This window comes from Citrus sinensis, chromosome 9, assembly GCF_022201045.2.
Source record: "Citrus sinensis cultivar Valencia sweet orange chromosome 9, DVS_A1.0, whole genome shotgun sequence".
In the NCBI taxonomy this organism is placed as follows: domain Eukaryota; kingdom Viridiplantae; phylum Streptophyta; class Magnoliopsida; order Sapindales; family Rutaceae; genus Citrus; species Citrus sinensis.
The window spans coordinates 10,075,134-10,090,337 of record NC_068564.1 but is presented as its reverse complement, the minus strand read 5'-3'; the positions used below and the strand labels follow the sequence as shown (position 1 = coordinate 10,090,337).

Here is a 15,204-nt window from a genome sequence, read left to right as displayed (position 1 = left end):
ACTCAAGAGTGTCCCACTTTGCCTGCATTTAAAGAATGTCTAAATGATCAAGCTAATGTCATTAACACTTTCAATAAACCAAACCCATATTCACAGACTTATAATCCTGGTTGGAGAAATCATCCGAATTTCAGTTGGAGGAATAATAATAATGCACAATCTTCACAAGCACCACCTCCACAAAATTTTCAAAATCCTCAGCCTTATGCACCATATGTTCCACCACCCTGGAAAAATCTGGAAGGCACAATGCATTCATTCATCAGAAAGCAAGATGTTATTAACAATCAAAATGCACAAACTTTTTCTAATTTAAAAGATACTCTTGCTAAAATTGCTTCTGCACTCACCATTCAAGAAAAAGGAAAATTTCCAGCCCAACCACAACCAAATCCTAAAATTCAACAAAATCCACCCACAGACCAAGTCAAGTCAGTTATAACTCTTCGTAGTGGTAAGGTTGTTGATAGACCTATGCCTGAACCTTATGAAAATGATGAAAATTCAAAGGGTAAGGAAGGACTAAATGAACTTACACCTAGTGAAGAAATAACTAGTATTCCACCTGAACCACCATTTTCGCATGCATTGAATAAACCAAAGAAATCAAACCACTCTTCTGAAATTTATGAAATCTTTAAGCAAGTGAAAGTTAACATTGCTCTATTAGATGCAATCAAGCAGGTTCCTTCATATGCCAAATTTTTAAAGGACTTGTGCACTGTTAAAAGGAAATTGAAGGTAAGAAAGAGTGCTTTCATGGCCGAACAGGTAAGTACAATTCTGTCTACTAATAATAAGTTGAAATATAAAGATCCTGGTTGTCCTACCATTTCTTGTATTATTGGTAACCACAGAATTGAGCATGCTTTACTAGATCTTGGTGCTAGTGTTAATTTGCTTCTATATTCAGTTTATCTTCAACTTAATCTTGGTGAGTTAAAATCAACTTCAACTACACTTTTGCTTGCCGATAAATCAGTTAAAGTACCAAAAGGAATAGTGGAGGATGTTTTAGTACAAGTTGATAAATTCATTTATCCTGTGGATTTTATTGTCTTGGAAACTGAACCTATTGTGAATAATTACAAACCAATTCCTGTAATTTTAGGTCGACCATTTTTAGCAACTGTTAATGCTTTGATTAATTGTAGGAATGGTTTAATGAATTTATCTTTGGAAATATGACTTTGGAATTGAATGTTTTCAACATGTGCAGGCAACCTAATGAAGAAAATGAGATTGAAGATGATACTGATGAACAAAAGGAATTGTTTGAATCTTGTATCGAGGAAAATATTCAACAAAGGGATTTTTCTGAACTTTCTAATGTTTGTTTAGTTAATTCAATTGAGTCAAATAAGCAACTTAAACTTGATATTTCTAATATAAATTCGTTGCTTGATTCTGTGCAGACTTCGCAAAATTATGATGACGAGCCAAAATTTGAGGAGCTTGGAAGTATTGAAAAGACAGAACAACAAGAAGCACCTAAAATGGAATTGAAACCTTTGCCTGAAGGATTGAAGTATGCTTTTCTTGGAGAAGAACAAACTTATCCTGTTGTGATTTCTTCTACTTTAACAAGCGACCAAGAAGGTAAGTTACTTATTGTTCTTAAAAAGCATAAAAATGCAATATGATGGACTTTAAATGATATTAAAGGCATTAATCCCTTAATCTGCATGCATAAAATTAATTTGGAAGAAAATGCTAAAACATGTCAACAACCTCAAAGAAGATAAAACCCACACATGAAAGAGGTAGTCAAAACAGAAGTCTTTAAATTGCTTGATGTGGGAATTATCTACCCTATTTCTAATAGTAAGTGGGTAAGTCCTACACAAGTAGTGCCTAAAAAATCTGGAATCACTGTTGTTAAAAATGAAAAAGGTGAATTAATTCCAACACGAATTATATCTAGTTGGCGCATGTGCATTGATTATAGAAAATTAAATGAAGCCACTAGAAAATATCATTTTCTATTATTATTCCTTGACCAAATCTTGGAAAGAGTAGCAGGACATCCCTACTACTGTTTTTTAGATGGATATTCAGGTTATTATCAAATTCCTATAGTACTTGAGGACCAAGAAAAGACCACATTCACATGTCCTTTTGTAACATTTGCATTTAAAAGAATGCCATTCGGGCTTTGTAATGCTCCTGTAACATTTCAAAGATGTATGTTAAGCATTTTTTGTGATATGGTTGAACATTGTTTAGAGGTCTTTATGGATGATTTGACTGTGTTTGGGAATTCTTTTGATGATTGCCTTGATAATTTGAAGAAAGTTTTAAAAAGATGTGTTGAAAAAGAAATCATGTTGAATTGGGAAAAATGTCACTACATGGTTACTTCTGGAATTGTTTTGGGTCATGTTGTTTCTATTAAAGGAATTGAAGTTGACAAAGCAAAAATCGAAGTCATATCTAAATTGCCACAACCAAAAACAATTAGAGATGTGCGATCCTTTTTAGGACATGCAGGATTTTATAGGAGGTTTATAAAAAATTTTAGTGCCATATCTAAACCACTTTGTAACCTCTTATTAAAAGATGCACCGTTTGAATGGAATGATGATTGCCAAAAATCTTTTGAGAAAATAATTTGTCTTTTAACATCTGCACCTATTATGCAATCTCCTGATTGGTCTTTGCCCTTTGAATTAATGTGTGATGCAAGTGATTTTGCTGTTGGTGCTATTTTAGGACAAAGAAGGGATGGTAAACCTTTTGTGATTTATTATGCGAGTAAGACTTTGGATAGTACTCAAATGAATTATTCTACAACTGAAAAAGAATTACTTGATGTTGTATTTGCATTAAACAAATTCCGTTCATATTTGCTTGGCTCTAAATCTGTTGTGTTTACTGACCACGCTGCTGTGAGATATTTGATGAGTAAATATGATGCCAAACCAAGACTAATTCGTTGGATTTTGTTACTACAAGAATTTGACCTTACCATCAAAGATAAAAAGGGTGTTGAAAATGTTGTTGCTGATCATCTATCAAGACTCACATCCGAATTCTGCAATGATATAACACCCATAAATGATTCTTTCCCTGATGAATTTTTATTTTTTGTTACTTCAATGCCATGGTATGCTAACATTGTTAATTTTCTTATTACAGGTAAAATGCCTTTGCAATAGAATGCTCAAGAGAAGAAGAAATTTTTTGTTGAAGTAAAGAAATTTTATTGGGATGACCCTTATTTGTTCAAATATTGTCCAAATCAAATTTTTCGGCGATGTATTCTTGATAATGAGGTAAGTAGTGTCATTAATTTTTGTCATTCTGAAGCATGTGGTGGTCACTTTTCTTCAAAAAAACTACTGCTAAAATTTCACAGTGTGGATTTTATTGGCCTATCATGTTTAAAGACACATATGAATTCTGCAAAAGTTGTGAAAAATGTCAAAAATTGGGATCAATTACAAAAAGAAACATGATGCCCTTAAATCCCATACTTGAAATTGAAATATTTGACTGTTGGGGAATTGATTTCATGGGTCCATTTCCATCATCTTTTGGATTTGTGTATATATTAGTTGCAGTGGATTATGTCTCAAAATGGATTGAAGCAATTTCTTGTCGAAATAATGATAGTAAAACTGTGGTTAAATTTTTAAGAGAAAACATTTTAAGTCGATTTGGAATCCCTCGAGCCATTATCAGTGATGGAGGTAAGCATTTTTGTAATAAGTCATTTGAGTCTTTAATGAAGAAATATGGAATTACACATAAAATTGCTACCCCTTATCATCCTCAAACAAATGGTCAAATTAGCAAATAGGGAGATAAAACAAATTTTGAAAAAAACGGTTAACCCAAACTGAAAAGATTGGTCTCTTAGACTTAATGATGCACTTTGGGCTTACCGTACTGCATTTAAAACGTCATTAGGAATGTCACCTTATCGGTTAGTTTATCGTAAACCTTGTCATTTACCTATTGAACTTGAACATAAATCACTTTGGGTTATTAAAGCTTTTAATTCAAATTTGGATGATGCTGGTAATGTGCGAAAATTGCAATTGAATGAACTTGAGGAATTAAGGAATGATGCATATGAAAATTCAAGAATTATTAAAGCAAGAACAAAAGCATTTCATGATAAAAGAATTTTTCGAAAAATATTTGAGATTGGTCAAAAAGTGTTGCTTTATAATTCTCGTCTTCATTTATTTCCAGGGAAGTTAAAGTCAAAATGGAGTGGCCCATTTGTTGTAAAAAATGTATATTCACATGAGGTCATAGAAATTGAGAATCCAAAGAATGGTGTCACATTTAAAGTTAATGGTCAAAGATTAAAACCATATCTAGAACATCACCCACGTGATGAGGACACCGAAATTAATTTGGGTGACCCACCAGTTCTTGATTAAGTCTTTAATGATTTTTTTTTTGTTTTACTATTATTTTACCTTTTCATTATTTGATTTTTTTTCTTTTTCTCTAGATTGATGCACTGTACATAGTTTTTTTTAACATTTTTTTTCTTGTGTAAGCGTGTTTGTTTGACAGTTGTACATTCTCTCATCAATTTTCATTTTACATCATGAGCACTTCAATGAGAAAATACCTGTTCGCACATCTTAAAAGATTTCTGCGTATAAAATTTCACTTAAGAGGCCTGATACAAAGCTGTAAATCACATCCACTTTGGGATCTGCAATCACCAGAATTCGTGTCCTATGTTGAGGATCTAGAGGGACAACTCAGAACAGTAGAGAGTGGCATATATGAATTTCAAATGGAGCTTGAGGTTAACTCAATGAGAGGACGAATGTAAGTTCATTTTTCTTTTATATTGTGTGCTTCTTTTTGCTCGCTTTCACGCTTGATTTGATTTTGCAGATTTGATTTTGGTGTGTTTTGATTTATTTTCCCGTATAAATAGCGGATAACGGTACTCCGTGACTTCTTAAGTCGGTATCTTCAGTTTCCCATAATAACTGAAACCCCAAAATCAAACATGGAAGAAATACAACATAAACTCCATAAGCATTTTCCCTCTCTCCCTCAGAATGCCCTCAGGAAAATTTATAAAGTTCGTTGTGAACGACTGCATTTGTTAATGATCAATGGCATTCCTTCTGACATTCGTTGGTTAATTGAAGCAAAGGTCTGATTAGCAGGTGAGTTTTCTGGTCAATTTGTTTCTTACATGCCTGGTTTTGGTAAAAGTACATTTGCTAAGAAAAGGAGAGCTAAACGACTTGGCTCAAAATGTCATAACTGTGTAAGACTTGGTTGCAAACGACCAGATTGTAAATATTTAGGAATGGTTTCTGATACTCGTGAAGATAAAATTAAATTCGTTAAAGATGGCATGAGTAAAGAATCGTTGGATGATATCTTACGATCTCTTAAGACGCATCGAAGCGGATTTGTGCAACGTGAGATTTATAATTTGTGGATACTATTCCAAAAACAAAGTGCACAGTTTAGTCTTGGGAATCTGACTCAAAAAGACCTCGTTTGCCAGTTTATAAGAAAACTGGATGGGAAGCCGATCCTCGACCCATAAAGGGCGTTCAAGCTGTTACTGGGCGTAAAACCAGAGGAAGATGTGAGCCAAAATCACAACTACCAGTAAAAATCCTTTCACTTCACTGTTATTTTACTTTACTGTTATTTTATCATTTGCATTATTGCATTTAGCGATATGATTTTGTATTTAATAAATATTTAGTTTCTTTTACTATTTGCTTTTTCTAATCATTATTTTCTTTTTACTGTTTGTTTTTGCATTATTGAGCCACGAGCTTTACTCGTCATTTGACAAATATGCCAACCCATTTACAGCTGTTTCTCATTATTTATGTCACCAAGATCTTTAAATATGAGCTCATTTCTCAAACACTCACAACTTGTTTTTGAAAAATTAGTCCAATGGCAGCATCTTCGAGTAAACAATTCAAAAATATTTGTGTGCTTTCTCGGTTTCACTATGGAAAGTACAAAGAGTTCGTTTAGGCAGCTGTAGATCTTGGTCGTGTTATAGCAGAGAGGAAACTGCATCTTGTATATGGAGGAGGTGAACGAGGGTTATCAAGACTTGTCTCAGAAGCTGTTTTTACTAGAGGAAGTCAAGTACTCGGCATTATCACAAAACCCATGAAACCGCTAGTGTGCTTGTCTGGCCCACCAATTGGAGAAGAATTAGTGGTATCAAGTATGCAAGAGAGAATATATGAAATGATGAATCATGCTGATGCTTTTATTTTCTTGCCAGGAGATCTTGCAACTTTTGAGGCACTAATTACATTTGCATCTTGGGCCCACTTGAACATTCATAAAAAACCCATCGGTTTGTTAAATGTTAATAATTTTTATGACGGCTTGCTAACTTTTATTAATCATGCAATAAAGAATCATTTTGTTCCACATTCTGTAAAAAAACTCTTTATCTCTGCTTCTACTGCTAATGAGTTACTTGATCTTTTGCAAGCTTATACACCAAAGCCAGATCCAAAGACTTTTGCACTGAATTGGTCGACTGATGATGGTAGCGGTAACAGTAGCAGTAATAAGAAGTGCGATTTAGATTTAACTCTTCGTCTGTAAATATTTTCTGTTGTAGTGTTCATGTGCTGTCTTCTAAACTCTTTCTCTTTCCTTTTAAAACATTGAGGACAATGTCTTTTTCAGGTTGGGGGGAGGGAATAGTTGATAATTGTGGAATATCTTAGTTCTGGTTATGTATTTACAAAAAAAAAACAAAAAAAAAAAATTTTTCTGTAAAGACTAACTTAGGACAAATTTGAGTCGAAGATGGCAGGATATAGAGAATGTAGTCTCTCTAGAAACGCATCTTCTTAATCTTAAGGGTGTTGTTAAAAAAAAAATTGACTTTTTCTTCATCATTGTTATTTACTTTTAAGCTTCTGCATCAAGTTCAGGTGAGATCTCCTCTTCTTCTTCTTTTATTATTCTCTTTTATTTTTATTTTTTTTCTTTTCTTTTTGCATATCTGTAAAATTATAAAATGTTAAGATAATGTTTAGATTATGTTGCAGGGTGGGGATAATTGATGTATGTTTTAAATATGTGTGTTGTTTTTCTCTTTTCTCTTTTCTTTTCTTTGTTAAAAAAAATAAAAAAAATAAAAAAAAAATTGTTTTTTGTCTAGGATGGCCGTGTAAAGAGTCACGACTTTTGAGACGCATCCTAATAGTCTTGTTGTATTATATTTTGATTTTGAGATTCATAGTAAGTTGTTTTTGTTCCCTTTTCTTTAAATTACTCAAATTTGTGAACTCTCCACTTGGTTATTAAGTTATTTAATTGTTTACTCATTTAACAGGTATTATTGAATCATTCTTCACACACACATTATGACACATACTAGTGGGTTGTAAGTTAAAATTTTACAGTATTTAGTTCTTTTGATTTATTAGAAAACGTATCTAAGGTAGTAGAAAGTGTATATTTAAAAAAAATAAAAAAAAGAAAAAAAAATTTTAATTTTGTTATATCTAGAAACCCGAGTAATTAAGTCCGTAGGGGTGTTTCAACACCTAGTGCCCTAAGGTCAACTGGTCTGGGAGTCACTGGCCTAAAGCTCGCTACATGGGTAATAGATATATTGTTTGTTTATTAGAAACCCGAGTAATTAAGTCCGTAGGGGTGCTTCAACACCTAGTGCCCTAAGGCCAACTGGTCTGGGAGTCACTGACCTAAAGCTCGCTACACGGGTTAGAAATGTAATATAAAAAAAATGTGTGAATAATCTATTGCCTAAAGATATAATTTCTAATGAATTTTAGAACGAAAATATTATTTTTCTTTTAATGAAGCCCCATAAGTATTGCGTTAATTACTTGAGCACAAAAGAAGGTTTGATGATATTCTGGATAATGAGTGAACATTAATGTGGTAAAGGAATTTGGGAGAGTTCATTTATTTGGTAATTTAGAGGATAGATGAACAACTATTAACTTGCATGTGAATTTTATAAATCTTAATTTAATATAACGCTTTAATTGCTAGAGGGCTAGCAATAAGCTGGTTGGGGGGTGTGATTAGTATTAAAAATTGTTTAATTATCAAGCGATAATATGTTATTTTATACTTATGTTATAATTTATATTTGTGTTTATGTAATTTATTATGAATTATGAATTATGTTTTAAATATATTTAATTTTTTGTATTTTTATGTGTTTATTAGGAAAAATATTAATTTCACGTACTTCGAGGCTCCAAACAGATAAACGGAGGTCAAATTTAGATTCCGGAGGTCCGAAAACCTTAAGATCAATCAAGATCGACTTAAAATTGGGCTTGTGTAAAAAAAGTTGACTTTTCCTGTTGACTGAGCACTGATTGGATAATGAAATGAGCTTACAATAGATATGAGTGCATGGGATAGCTGGCAATCTTGACCAAATCTCAACCGTTCATGATTCAATGGCCATGATTGTGCCACATGGCAATGGTTGGTAAAGCAAGTTAGAGGATCCGAATCTTTGTACTCGGGTCGACCCGATCCACCCATTAACCCGCCAAATCTCAACCGTTCTTTGGGTAAATCGGACGAGTCAAATGATGCCATGTGTGATGTTGACTTTTGAAGTTTGACCAGCCATTGGATCTTGATCTAAGGGTTGTGAGGAGCACATGCATGATGCCTATGATGGACCGCAAGCACTGGATTATGAATTTATTTTTCTATAAATAAGGCCTCATTTTTATGTTTTAATCATCTCTCCACAACTCTCTTCTTCTCAAATTCTCTCCATCTCCTTGTAATCTTGATTTCCAGGTGTGTTTTTAATATTTTGTATAATTATTTTGATAAATAAAATTAGTTTTATTTCTAATTTTAGTTTTTTTTATTACTTTTAATTACAAGTAATTCAATTTTACTACTTCTTTTTATTTTAATTATGCTTAACTAAATAATATTAGTTAGGTGAAGGTGAAACTCTTAGGAAATAAATATGATTTAATCAAATTCTATTTTTATTTTTATAAATTAAATTATTTTCTATTTAATTTTATACATGTTTTTATATTTTGAAATTTTGATTTATTGTAGACAAACAAATGAATTTGGCACAATAAATTCTTAAGATCTTAATATAAGGCATGGTGAAATGGTATTTTGACTTATTGTAGACAAATTAAATTTTGGCACAATAAATACTTAATCCATCATAAAATTAAAGGGAAAATAATAATAATTTGTATAATTAATATTTTGGGTAATAAATCTAAAAAAAATTAGCAAAAAGAATTTATTAAGTTTTATTTACTTCTAAGAGTGGATCCATAACCCTAACTAGTTCAATTTCATGGTTTCATTTAAATTAAGTTGTTTATATTTAAGTTTTAATTTCAATTTTTAGTTAAAATAAAATAAACTAATTAAATCTTTTCTCTGTGGATCAACCTCGGACTCACCGAGTTATAATACAACAAGACACTCTTATACTTGGGAGTTAAAAATTACTTTTAAGTTGTGTTAGTAACAACCTAAGAACTAAATTCCAGCAGCATGTACAACACAAATGAACAATGATCAGTTCAATTCCAGTAGCATAAGGAAGCCAATAACAGAGTCATTTCTACCAACATGAGCAAAGGCAACAACATAGTTCATTTCCAACAACATTTCCAGCAACACTTCCAGCAACATAAGAGGAGCCAAAAATATTGATTAGACAAGGCCAGCAGTTCCCAAACGTGAAAATCCAACCTAAGAACAACCGAAATGTGTAAAATTGCATCAATATCCAGGAGATATTTTCCAAACAAAGAAAAAAACTAGCCAACTCCAGCAGTACCCACCATCTTCATCATAATCCAACATAGAAGTATAATAAGCTAGATAACTGCCCAAGTAAAATATAGGTAGTAAATTAATTTATTTCATCAATGAACTCACAATAACAACATAATAGGTAAGGGTTACCTCACATAACAGCAAGTACTCCAGAAAAATGGTTTGCCCACTCAATACGGACTTCATCTAATTCAGCATCAGAATATGTTGTCTTTCCGTTGAACTATTTATGAAAAATAAATATTTAGTGAAACTTTGAAACATAACATGTTCTTTTTTATGAAGCAAATTATGATCAAGGAACTCACATTGTTCATTAGTAAAGAGAAGTCATTAATTAAGTCTTTCATGAACCTCATGACGTAAAATCCACACACGATTGAACTTGCTGGTTGTTGTGGGACCTGTTCACAATCAGTAATTGTACAGTTCATTTTAATAACAATTAAGCATGGTAATATATAATTTTAGTTAAGGTAATAGTTCAAACCTTTACGGATCTGACCATCTTATTATAATTCCATTTCTCCCTACCCTCTTGTGCTATAAACATTGTCATAGAGCTGTATACAAAAAAAATTTTGTAACAAAGTATCTGTAAAGTATGTAAAAGTAATTTTATACTGACAATGGTAATAAAAAAATTTGAACATACACTTTAATGAGCTCTTTTAAATCATCATTAGGATCTCCCCCATAAGAATCGAGATAATAAACTTCTTTTTTCAACACATCAAAGATGACCAGCACCCAATGATAACTATAATAAAAGAAAGAACATTAAGGTAGCAATTTCAGTAAATTAAGGTAAGAAAAGAAATTAATATGAGTTGAAAAGTATTAAAGGAGCATACTAGGGATTATAAGGCATAAAGATGAATTGTCCCTTCTTCATTTTTTTCAATCGATCACAAACTCCACGTGCCCTAAGGTCAAATGATGCAGTAGGATTACGTTCTTCGCCTAGTGACACCAGACCTGGACGAACGAATCCAAATGGTTTCACTCCTCTTTTCTTAGGGAGAATGGAAGCATACAACATCATGATAAACAATAGACAAACAATGTTAAAGTCCATTAATTGGGACTCCCATAAAAAGTACACATAAAACTAGAATGATTATGAATCACTTACGCAATATAGACTTCGATTACGTTTACTCCTATAGCATCCATTGACAGAACTGCACTGCAGTCACGCCTTCCAATACGAGCTCTAATCCCTTCCAAAGGGAAAACACCATCATCCAGTAGATATGGAATCCATTCTTGGTTTGACATCTTAGCTTCACACATTGTGCCAAACAACTGCAGCAACGGAATCTTGTTTCGTTGTACTCCTCCTGCATGCCTTGTGTTCCTCCTTGTTGGCAAAGGCTTCACTGCAACTTTTTTGCCCTCGTCCTTGGTCTGTTTTACAGAATCTGTATGTCCTATCTCTATTATATCATTATGTTGTTCTGCTGATTCAAAGTTCAAATATTTTTTTGTGCCTTGATGTTTAGGGTTGCTATTTTTTTTTCCCCGTAACAAATCATCAGGCATCGCCATTGGGATTTCAGTTGGGTTCAATCTTGGACTCTTTCTTGCAATGACAGAGAGTTTTTTGGCAGGTGTATCCTTATTTTTGTTTGCTGCTATGTCTGTCTCTTTCTTAGGTGTCCCTTACTTCTTTTTTTTTTCAAATGATCAGGCTGCTACAAACATAATTGTTCAGTGTGATTGGCATAAATAGTTTCTAAATACTCTAAATTTCTCTTACAAAGTAGTTAATAGTATCAAATGACACCCCAGAAAGAACATATGTATAAATAGTAAACATACAGCAAACTAAATCCACAAATAACAGGTAAGAACAGTAACTACAACAACCCTTATCAAGCAAAAAACTAAATCTAGAAATAATAAGAAAAAATAGTAAACAAACTGACCTTTGTTGTTTCAGCAACTGCTTCAGCTTGAACAGACTCTATGCCATCATCTCCAACAACATTATTGTTTTCACCAGGCACGCAAGGGTAGCTGGAACTTGCTATATCTGAATGACGAGGTGTTTTTCTCAGTTCATTTCTCATTTCTTCCAACTGCCGGTTAATTGATTCCCTCCATAGACGGTCCTCTCTTTGCCTGTCTCTATCAGCAGGCCTCTAGCAAGTTTGAAAATACAGAGACGGGGTCACAAACTTGCCCACTCCTTGCATATGACCACATTTTGGAGCTTTTCCCAAAGATTGTGCGAGAATATCATTTTTTCCGGATGACCGCATCTTTCCTTTCTTAACTTCCATTTCCAGTTTATCCTACCACACAAAAGAATTCAGTAAGCCAATGTTATCAAAGTATAAGTAATCACAAATAGAATTATAGTAGTAAGCAAAAAATTTCTTACGATTTTTTTAATAATTGGTTCAACATCGGGGTGGTATCCTCCGTTTTTCATTTACCGAGCTCTCTTCCAAAGAACACTCCTGTCCACTTCTTCTTCAGTAAGGCCTGTTTCTGAGCATTGTAAAAAAGTTAATAAAAAGTTAAAATGTTAGTAACAATCATTATTTGCATTAACCAAACAACGGTAAAATGTTAGCAACTAACTCACAGTACATACCACTTCCTGCATTAACCCAACGTAACTTTTTCTACTTAGGCGATGATTAAACTTGTTTTGTGCCCGCCTAAGTTTATTCACACCACTAACTTTCTGCTTAAGAAAACCAAACAAACAATGGATAAACACATAAGGAAAAATGTCATAAGCATTGATATATTATTAGCACTTGAATTAGACACTCACTTGAAATTTTTCAGATAGTCTTTCCTTTACAAACTTAATCCAACTTTCCTTATCAATCGTGCTGTACCGCGCTGGTGGCTTGAAAAGTCTTTTACGGTCATTAACAAATGGTAAAACATAGTTCCTCATTAGAGTGTACTTAAAATTCCGAAATGCAGCTCCGATGGCTTGTAGTACTTGCTTCCTACTTCGAGGATGAACCACGAAGTACACCTTCAAGTTTCATTCTCAAAATGTAAGATTTTTCAGATTTTTCCAGCAACAATAAAACTAGAGTAATCGTCTTAAGGAAATTATTTTATGCCTTAACAGACTCCCATAGACGCTCCTTCGTATCATCTGGAACTCTACGCCAATCGTTGTAGAGGATTTGAATTGATGTACGAGCCAAAACACCAATATACGTAGCCAGCTCAATGGCTTCTTCACCAACTGGAACACCAAGGCTGTTGTATTTAACCACAAACCTTCCACTTCTTTTCCTCTTTTTATTTTGTTCTGACCTAACAGTGCCAACTCTGCTTCGTTTACTGCTGCTCTCAGGTTCATCCTCGTTCCTATCTCCAAACTCATCAAGATCAGGGACATGATCGGCCAAGGGCGTTTCAGGATCATATCCTTCACGGATAAGTGTCTCATGGTACTCTGATTCCTCACCAACAAATCCATCATTTTGTTCATCTAAAAACTCATTAAAATGGGCATCAGATTGCTCAGGTAAAGAACTCTTAGGGACATTTTTTCCCTTATTCATGATGAATATCACAACTGCAGAACAAAATCAAATGATGAGAATACATTACCATATAACAACTGCCAAAAAATATAAAATAAAATAATAATAGATACCATAAAATACTTCTTGTATTAACCTTAACATATATCATTTTGAGAAGGACTCAACAAACAGCTCATGCAAACAAACACAGAAACGATATTCAAGGTCCAACCCAAATTCCCTATTTGCTGTCTCGTGCGTACATTGCAGCATCATCGTCAATAGAGTTTATGTTATCAGCACTTGGAAATTCAGTAGTCAACGAAGGGTATTCCACTGCATCTTCGCTTCTTTGTGTGGGTTTACCTCTTCTAAGCATTTGGCATACAACTGACCACTTCTTATCAAGCTGATCAGGTACATAAAAAACTTGGTTGGCTTGAGAAACTAAAATAAATAGATCAGATTTATGGCCCATTCGTTGCAAGTCTACTAAAGTAAATCCGAGTCTATCATTCATAACACCACCTCTGGTATGTACCCAGTCACACTTCATTATTGGAATTCTAAAAATAACATAATCTAGATCCCAAATCTCTCTAATCACTCCATAGTATGTGATGTTAGCAGTGACAGGATTTTTATCTTTTGAACTTGCGACTGAAATTATTTGTGCAACCAATGACACTCCACTATTTTGAGTAACTCTATTTAAGTCTCGATCTCTTGTAACAAAGTGAAAACCATTTATGTTATATCCAGGATGTTGGAAAACATAAGGACAAGGCCCTTGGGATAACCAACAAATTGTTTGAGTAACAATGTCACTGTTCTTTGTCAACATATTTACCTATTATTAACCGACATGAATATAATGTTAAACAAGCACAAACCGAAACAGAAAGGAAAAAAGGAATTAATTAAACTAATGTTATCAAAACTTTATCTGTTAGCCAATCTGCAAATGTTCGGTTGTGTTCATCTTCCAACCACTTCTCATTTTTTCGTGGATGGCAAAGTTATAACTAATCCTCATGCTCTCTAAAAATTAGTTAAAAAGACAAAATTTTCAGGTTCCTAAACTACCAAAACCTGACAAATATAAAGCTAAAACAACACAAGTTAGATAACATCACCTTATATAAGGCTGAACTTCCTCAATGTTATGCAAAACATACAAGTGTGCTTGATCTAATGAAGTTCGATCAACTTCCACTATTTGTCCACCACTCATGGGCTTGTCAATTTCTAAATTCTGCACATGTCCAGGTGGAACCCCAATTGTGGGCATGTTTTCCAAGTATTCTGCACAAAATTCTAATGCTTCATCGGCAATATAACTCTCTGTTATGCAACCCTCAGGACAGTTACTGTTTCGAACATAGCCTTTTAGAGTTTTCATGTATCGCTCAAAAGGATGCATCCACCAAAAATATACGAGACCACATTGTCTAACTTCACTCACTAAGTGAATAGTAAGATGAACCATTATGTCAATAAAAGAAGGGGGAAAACATTTTTCAAGCAAGCATAAAGTCTCTACGATGTTTTTTCTCTAATTCATCTAGCATTCTCACGTCAATCACAGTCGCACACAATGAATTAAAGAAGAAACAAAGCCTAATGATAGCTTCTTTGACATGTTTGGGCAGCACACACCTTACGACAATTGGAAAAAGTTGTTGCATAAGAACATGACAATCATGAGACTTAAGACCCTGGAGTTTAAAGTCCTTTTTTGATACAAGATTCCTAATATTTGAAGAGTATCCAGTAGGAACCTTGATACTTTTCAAAGCTGCACAGAATCTTGTTTTTTCCTCCTTAGTTAAGGTATGGCAAGCAGGAGAAAGCCATGTACGATTGTTGTTTCCTTTAACTTATGGTGCTAAGG

At 33.5% G+C, this 15,204-nt stretch overlaps 1 pseudogene; it reads right to left on the bottom strand.

The window, feature by feature from the left end:
- Positions 1 to 15,204, bottom strand: part of LOC112495812 (DNA repair protein recA homolog 2, mitochondrial-like) — a 58,000-nt pseudogene that overhangs the window by 18,309 nt on the left and 24,487 nt on the right.